The sequence below is a fragment of the Sceloporus occidentalis genome, unplaced genomic scaffold (assembly GCF_023333645.1).
Source record: "Sceloporus occidentalis isolate IW3139 unplaced genomic scaffold, rSceOcc1.0.p SCAF_74, whole genome shotgun sequence".
Taxonomy (NCBI): domain Eukaryota; kingdom Metazoa; phylum Chordata; class Lepidosauria; order Squamata; family Phrynosomatidae; genus Sceloporus; species Sceloporus occidentalis.
The window spans coordinates 4,678,748-4,688,284 of NW_028317054.1; positions in this window are offsets into that span (position 1 = coordinate 4,678,748).

Here is a 9,537-nt window from a genome sequence, read left to right on the forward strand (position 1 = left end):
CGGCCCTGGAGGCTGCAGCTGCTGATCAGACGGCTGTGCGCCCACTCGCAGCTGCGCGTCTAGTCTAGTTTTCAAAAATATATGGTTTGATGGGGGAAATTGAAACGGTCAAATAGGACATAGGCATAGGATGATTAGATGTCAACATTCCAAGTAGAAAAATGCACACCCCCCAAAGTGGTCTTTTGGCCCCAAAAAAACCTATGCATGGGTGGTATCACTGTTCTGGAAATATTGATAGACACATATTTGGGTGATGTTTGGAAGTGACATATACCAGGAGCTTTAAATCCATGCATGAAGTACAATGTGTGTATCAACGTTTGGGGTAGTCATTTTTTGTGTTTGGTTTTTTTTTACACAAATGGTATTTCAAGTATAAATTTACAGCACCTTCTCAAACACAACATGGGAGCAGGATGACCAGATTTAGAAATGGCAATAGGCTGCTTGTACTTATTGCCCTATAACTTGAAGAAAAAAAAAATTTAAAATAAAAGTTTTACCATATTTTATGGATATTAGATGATGTCCTGAAAGAAGTATATAATTTGTGTGTGTACTAAAGAAAATCACGGCTAAACACAAACACAGTAGAAGAGTTAAAACAGCCTCTGTCATAAGGGTTCAAAATTTTAAAAATTAAAAAAAAAAGCCTAGTCCTTAAGGTAAATGAATAAAGCATTTTTTATCTTATTAAAACATTGGAGATTTAAAAACAATTGATGAGCTCTAGCAAATCTGGTCATCCAAGAGGAATTAGTTTCCATTGCTTGTGAAATTGCACATCACCAACAATCTGTGTCTGAACTCCTGCATATTTTCAATAAATAAGCTATGCTCAAAAATATGAAAACCAATCACTATCTCCCATGAAGCTATAGTAGTTATACCCTTCTTTTAACAGTTAACAAGACTGAGAATGGATTTCAGTGATGGCATTTTTCCTGAACCATAGGCTCGTAAACACAATGTGGGCCCATTAGGAGTCTTGTAGCTGGGAATCTTGCCATTAACTTTCACACATAAATAGGTTGTTGGCTGCGTCTTCTCATGTCCATCTGTCTAATGGGCATTGTGCCTGATCACAAAGTGTATGACTGCCTCGCTAAAGAAAAAAAATCTGAGCAATAATCTAGATGATGCCTGCCTGGGAAAATTCACTAGCAATATTTTGCTCAGGAGTGCCATCATTTGTGGCCCGGATGAAATAAACTGACATATACGCAAAAGAAAAAGTCAACATAATTAGAAAACTCACACTTTCCTCTACCCTATGTTGGTAGTATTTCATAATTTAGCCATTAATATAGATCATCTCACTGAGTAATCAATGCATTGGATATGTTTATAGATGAAGTGGAAGAGTTCAAACCATAAAAGGGGTACATGTTTTAAAATAGTAGTTTAATACTTTTGAGCTTGTTGCTTTAATTATATAATTTTATTGTCATAAACTGCATTTAATATTATGAACGTAAGAAGAAAACAAGCTGAAAATATGAATAAAAGAGAAGTGGACATTGTAGATTAATGGATTATATGTGTAACTCCTTGCCACACAGAACATCATACAAATCAACAAGCAAGGATACTGACCCCTACCTCTTAACCCATATACGATAGAAAATAATTTCTTCTGGTAGAGAAAAAGATTTTTAGCATAAACAACTCATTTACACACATTGTTCATTTTTACTACTTATCCTGTTTTTAATCTCAAGACTTCTAAACATTTTTTTCTGCATTTTTATGCACAGGCTGAACTTTGAGGTAAGATATGCTCCAAGGTATATAAAGTCAGAATGAGTCCTTTAGTGAACTATTATCAGTGCCTGACTATTGATCACAAGGTGGCCCTGGCAAATTAAGACCAGCAGCTGCATGATGACAAAGGTACGGCCAATGGATAGATATGCATGGTCGCATGTTCTGATACTCACATATATTGTGGCCTGACATATCCAGTTGATCTGCTAGAACAGCAGACCTGGTGCGTCTGGGGCACCAATGGCTATCAGCAAATCTGGCATCTGAATAAAAAATTGTAGAAGTGCCTTTGTGGTGCCATCCAATTTTGATGACATAAGCGGACCACCATGGAGATGCTGCATGAGTAAGAGTTTCGCATTCTTTTCTTATGCTGCAACTGACGTCACCGACATCATATAAGCCTGCCTAATAATTTGCCTACATGGGAAATCTCCAAACCGACAGTTGGAGACAGAGAAGCAAGGTCAGCCAGAGCAGGTCAGCAGCATGCCTGGGATGTCTCAGGGTTTTTGCTCCAATCTCAGGGTGAAGGCACAGATTCCCAAGGATATATAAGACTCCCAGTTGCCTTTACTATGAGTATGTCATTGTTGATATCTTGGCTTGAATGCATGTGACTCAATTAAGTGTATCTTCAAATTGTGACAAGTTAATGTTTCTATGAGGTCTGCTATTACAGTCATTTGGATAACGCTTTTAGGGTCAGCTCATTTAGAAAGGTATGATTGAGCAGCCTAGCAGCAGGTCAGCAACTTAGCTTTAGGAGTAATCTGTAAACCTAGCAGCAGGAGCAGGTTAGCAGTAGACTTGGGTGCCGGTGAAGTCTTCGTGTTCGCCTTTGGGGGAAAAAATATTCGTATTCCACGAATATTCCATTCCCGTGTTCATTTATGGCAAATATTCGTATACATTCATTTTTTTTCTTCATTTTATGCCAGCTGCCATGGAAATGCCATGAAACGGTGATGAAATCAGCAAATTAACACGTAGAAGAAGTTGAATATGGAATTTGAGACCAATTTGACATACTTGCCTAACATTTGCAACCTCCCTACAATGGCATACTTACCTACATCCACAATTTGACGGGACAGGACTGACGGAAAAAAAAATGTGAATGTCCCGGCAAATTCAGGACTGTTGGCAGGCATGTGGATAGAAGAAAGTGAGTCAAAAACTCAAAATAAGCTTAGAGTTATAGGGTTAATGTAAGGTTAAGGATAGTAGATGCACCAATTTGGTTAAAGATCTATTATTAATGTATCTAATTTTAAATGTAATAGGTCATTTTAAAAATAAGGGGTTTGTTACGTACCTGCATACAAGACAGTCCTCTACCCTGCCTTCTACTCGAGGAAGGGGGAGATCCGCCATCTCCTCTCAGCCACCGCTACAGCAACCGCTTCCACCCCACAACCGCTCCAGCAGCTGCCAGTACAGAGAAGAGGGAGACCTTCCTCCACTTCACGACCGCCACAGCAGCAGCCTCGACGTACAAGGGGCAGACCTCCCTTCACCTCTCAGCCGCCTCTACCAGGACAGCCACACAGGAGAGGGAGACCTCCTTCCTTGCCAAGTCAGGTACTGCAACTGAAGATTGTGTGCACGTGGTCGCATCTGGAACTACTGGACTTTATAAGGGGCGATTACGCCACACACAAGATGGCCGGAGGTCCTGACACAGGAAATCATGTTTGACTAATTTTGGCTCTAAACTGAATTCCACGCCCCTTCCTTCCTGTTCCTATTTAACCCTTCCAGTTTCCTATGATCCTTGCCCTCTGATGGTTGCCTATGCTTATAGTGCTTCCTCAGTGCACGTTATTCTTGGCAGTCCTTTTGTGTTTGACCTCAGCTTGTTATCCATTGATCCTGTCTCCTGCTATCCTGACCTCGGCTTGTTTGACCACATTACTTCTACCCTTGGCTTCTACCTGACTCGGGTGTCTCCAACCTTGCTGTGCATGACAGGGTTAATTTCTTATTATATTATTAAAGTTATTAAATTTAAAATATTTATTTATTCTACCTACATTTGCATACCTGCTTTACCTGAATTTGACGAGAAAGGACTGGAAAAAAAGCATGACTGTCCTGGGAAATTTGGGACTGTTGGCAGGTATGCGGATGGAAGAAAGTGGGTCAAAAACTCAAAATAAGACTTATAGGGTTAATGTAATGTTGAGGATAGTTAAAGATCTCTTATTATTATCTAATTTTAGATGTAATGCATGATGTCACAAGAGCGAGCTGATTAGACAAATGAAGATCAGCATACTCAATCAATGCCCCTCCTTGTCTTTCAAGAAATCGCGGGCGAGATGCGAAAATGACCCCAAAGAAACAAAGATTTCTATAAGTCTTCGTGTGCGGTAATCCGCCGTCATATTTGTTTATTCGGTTTGAACAACAAAAACGCAACATTCGTGATCGTTTTCACAATCTCCCGAATACAAATGCACAAATCTAGTTAGCGGCCTAGGCGTAGGTCAGACGTACGTCAGCAGCAGCAACAGCAGGACAGCAGCCTAGCTGTAGGAGCAGCTCAGCGGGAGCAACAAAGCAGATCAGCAGAAGAGCCCAGAGGCAGGAGCAGCTTAGCAGGTCAGAAGCATGTCCGCAGCAGCAATCAAACAGATGAACAGGAGCATGTCGGTAGCCTAGCAGCAGGAGCAGCCTAGCAGGTCAGTGGAGCAGCTTAGCAGCAGGAGCAGCCTAGCAGTTCAGCAGGAGCAGGTCAAGAAGCCTAGCAGGCCAGCAGTGGCAGCCTAGCAGAAAAAAAACACATGGTAGTCAGGGGTGGAGCAAAAAAAGCTTTTATTTAATTCTGTACACTCGGAGTGTCAGAGTGGTTTGGTCTGCTTTCTTCCTTTCCCTCTAGTCAGTCTCCTTCCTTTCACACTGGCAGCTGCTCTTTCACAGGCACATAGTCCCCATCTGGACAGAAACATAGTTTGCATGCTGCAAGGGAGTTTGTTTCAAACATGTATTGCAGCTAGGGTTCATTAATACTGCAGCTGTTGAAACTACATTTCCCGTCTGGTATGTTAAGCATCATGGGGAAGTGAGTAATCAAACTGGAGTGCTAAAGGTTAGCTTTGATATCATTATTAATTCGTACTGTAGCTGCTATGGAATGAACATCCATTTTTTTGGCTGCACATCTTGAGAAATGCAATAACAGCACTTCAAATGCCAAATTTTAGCCACAACTGTTCCAAAGAGTTTTAGTTTGGCTCCAAGCCCTTGCATTTCATATTTTTGTAATACCTAAGAATGTTTGCTGTGCATCACAGAGCTACACAACATTAACCTTTCTTGACTGGAACTCTCATGATGTTGAGTAAGCAATATTGCTTGTTGATTAATATGGGAATAGTAGTTATCGGGTCCCCGATCATGGATGACCGCAGGATGTTTTTCCATGTGCCCATTATCACATTTCTAGTGTGTAGTGTTGCCACCACAACCCTACACGTGACATAACAGTCTATGACTACAATTTCCATAATGTTATTATTGTAGCCACCCCCAAAGCCCAATCTACTATTCCCATACTAGAGTTTTAGTTTGGCTCCAAGCCCTTGCATTTCATATTTTTGTAATACCTAAGAATGTTTGCTACTATTCCCATATTAATCAACAAGCAATATTGCTTACTCAACATCATGAGAGTTCCAGTCAAGAAAGGTTAATGTTGTGTAGCTCTGTGATGCACAGCAAACATTCTTAGGTATTACAAAAATATGAAATGCAAGGGCTTGGAGCCAAACTAAAACTCTAGTATGGGAATAGTAGATTGGGCTTTGGGGGTGGCTACAATAATAACATTATGGAAATTGTAGTCATAGACTGTTATGTCACGTGTAGGGTTGTGGTGGCAACACTACACAGTAGAAATGTGATAATGGGCACATGGAAAAACATCCTGCGGTCATCCATGATCGGGGACCCTCCTCCTTTTTGGACATTCATAGGAACTAACAAAAAAACATTTTATTTATAATTTATTATTTTAATTAAAAATGAAAGCTAAAATTTGTACAAATCTGAATGCACAAGTCTATCATTGCCATAAGATAAATTATGTGGCCCCGTTTTAACTAATGCTAAAGCAAATAACATAAGATAACAGCATAGACACTTCTAAATTTTAGTTGTGATTAGTCTCCTAAAAACGTTTGTTCAATTAAACAGGAGTTGGCCGGACAGTTTGCAGGAGAGTCCTCGGTTAAACTCCCTAAACTCACATGCATTAAAAAGGGCTATTCATGCCAAATTTCTCAGCAAGACAAGTTGAATTTGCAAGGTATAAAACATAAATCAATAAGTGAGACAACTTTTAAGAAACCTCAGTGGTTTAACTATGCTTTGAAAAGAGTTTGTCCAGGCTGTTCAGCAGCAGAAGCTTACTAGGGTTAGCCCTTCGCAATACAAAGTAATTGGGTTGGAACCGGAACTCCTCTTCCAACTCCCTCCTTAGTGAGTTACCCCTGTAGAATATATTATTGAACACCATGTGGTTCGACACCAAAATTCTTTGCATACCCAATTAAGTAAATATAAGTAAGTCATGCCCAAATTAGGTCTGAAAAGTAGGCCGAACATTGAAAATTATCATTCTACCAGCAATATGTCTAGCAAGGTGAGCCGGTGTTAGCTTAAGCCAAATTCAAGCCTAAAGCCCAGCTCAAGAGGAGATTGGGAATGCAAAGTAGGACTGAGCCTGCTCAAACCTCTCCTATTGCTAAGCATATACAGATGCTCATGAGGACTTTCCTTATCTTGCAGACAAGTGTCGCTCATCCCAGACGTCAGCATCAGCACATGTGGCACATGTAGGACCCGGCGTGACACAAGAGTGAAACGGGGAATTTTTTTTCCAGGGCATTGTATTAGTGCAATCATAACATATTCATGTTTCCTCTCCTCCCTGTAACAAATATATCATGTTACAATTGTTTAGGTGTATGTGTAAGTATTTAGGAACACTTTACAAAAATTAATAATCTTTTGCCATCTGAATGATAATTTGACATTGGCTCAGTCCATGTGTGTAATGTAAAAACCATTCAAACGACAAACAAGCTGTCTCAGCACATAGCAAATTGCAGCAATTTTCAAGCTGAATTCATTACTCTGGCTAATATAAAGAATGTTGGCATAAAATAAAAGTTGTTTAAGGCAAACTAGAATTTGACACAATTGCATATTACAAACGCAGCTAATAGGATTCAAAGTCATAAGCACAAAACAAAATTAATTTCTGACATTCAAGTTTGTGGTATGATGGGCAAGTTAACAGCCTCAGTGGCGATAAATGGCAAACTGAAAGAAGCATGTACGTACATATTACATTAAGCAGTGCTTAGACTTTATATTAGGCTGGAACCAGGCAGGTCATTGGCATGCAGTGTCAGGAAAACTCGTCTGAGATTGTCTTTTTTTTTATTTTGCTTGGGTCTCAAGCCATGGTGGTAAATAAGAAACAAAGGAAATCATTTTTATAGATTATCAGCCAACACTATTTCCAGGGTGCCGAGTCATTTTTGTAATAATATATTTTTCAATGTTGAACTTTGTTGTGTCACACAAGATGTTTAAACATGCAGAAGATGGTTCTTCTTCTTATGTATTTCATTAGTCTGATTTCACTGGGCTTAATTTGGGCTAAAATATTCCTTTCCAAACTCATTCCTTTGATTCCTCCTTTAAGAGCTTTCTGGTGGCATCCCTTCTGTGATGCCATTACATTAAATAGGATATGTAACATGCCTATTTACTAAGGGCTAGTGGTGTAACTACAGGGGTTGCAGCAGTAACAACTCTGACAGGGCCGGAAGGGCCCTTTCTAAACTATTTGAACTGGCACGGGGAGACAGGGACGTATTGGGGTCACGTTACGTCACGTGACCCCACAATGAAACCAAGGCTGCTCAGACGTTGAGTTAATGTTGTTGATGTTGAGTTAAATTATGGTTCCCCTGATGGTGACGTCAATGGGAAATTATTTTTTATTTTTTACCAAATTTGTATTTATATTTTTTAACCATTTTTACTTTTTTCTTATTTCTTAAAATGTATTTTACTAATCACGTTGTGATTAGAAAGCTGGGCTCCACTGACTTGCATGGTTGAATGCACTACCTGTATCCAACCTGTATGGGATAGTATTTTACTAATGGGGTATTTGGGGGTTTTACACCCAGCACTGAGGGATTACTTCTGTGCGCTAATAGGTCTTATAATCATAGTATTCACTTAATAAATATCTTTGTTTTTTGTCATTTTTTTCATGGCACTGCATCTTTAACAAAGTTGAGAATTTTGTATCACCTTTAGCTTGAGGCAGCACATTGGTTATATTTTTAACTGCTCAAACTTGTTTTATGTCACTTAATATCTATAAAGAAACCTTTTCATTTTTGTATGTAAACAACTAACATGCCATCTACTGACTGGAATTGGCTCTACTCCTCTCTATGAGTGTGGTGAAACATTGCCATATATCTTGTTCAATATGTAATCTTGAGCTTTGTATCAAATGATACAGATTTATTCATATTGATTACTTGTATTGTTACTCACTGTTACTGTCACTGTATGGTACTATTATACACGGTCAGTTCAATACATTTTTAGTGATTTTAATTAGCTTTCTTATTGAACATACTAGGTTTTGTGTCAGTGTTCTGATTAATTGTTAGACATATACCTGGCCATGATCATGGTATTTAGCTTTGCTTGCCCTGATTGAAGCCAGACCTGCGATTAAATCCATGTGACATAGACAAAATGTGTCAGATGTTTCTTTGACTGCCCGTGTACCCATCGGCATGCTGTGGATATTACTTGTGAAATAAAAGCTACATTTTATATATATGGCTTCCAAGTATTTTGCCGCTTTATGAGGTATTTTATGTATTTATATTGCAATGTATTTTATTTTTAAATACAAGCTTCAGTTCAAGATTGCAGTTTAAAGAGCATAAACTGCTGTCACAAGATACAATGTCCCTGTGATTGGTCCTGGAGGCCACTCAGGACCCCTCACTATATATATATATATATATATATATATATATATATATATATATATATATATATATATATATATATATATATATGCACAAACTTTTCTTCATGTAACGGGTACATTTTCCATCTGGATATAATGTTCAGACAATATTAATATTTTGATTACCCTGCCATCTACTGGTGAATGCAGTGCTATCGCATCTGGCAGATTTTTACCCATTGGCCTGCTGCATTTAAGTAATACATACATGTTGGTAGGTGACACAGTATCAATGTAATAGGAGATTTCTTAGGCTTATCAACGGAAACCATAACGTGGGACCTGTAGACCATATTTAGCAAGAAGACGCCATTTCTAAAATAAAAGAGCAATCATATTTCTTTGATAGTTTAAATATTCACCTCTAGTTAATTTTCTATGTGACTGAAGGCAAAATACAAGCTAGATGGCAAACATACCTGATGTCCTCAGTAGAAAGTCCTATAGGAAGGCATGCAATCGATTAATTAATAGATAAACAGTTAAAAAAAAAAAGGTTCTTCTTTAAAAATTCTTAGGTCACTGAAAAAGTTAAGACACATCAACAATGTATCCAGTAAAAATACACATTCCCTATGTTTGCTAAAATATGATACCTTTCATTACAATGTAAGTTTATAAATATAATATTTTAAACCAAATCTCGTTGAAGTTAACTACGTTAATGCCATTAGTAAATAGGACAG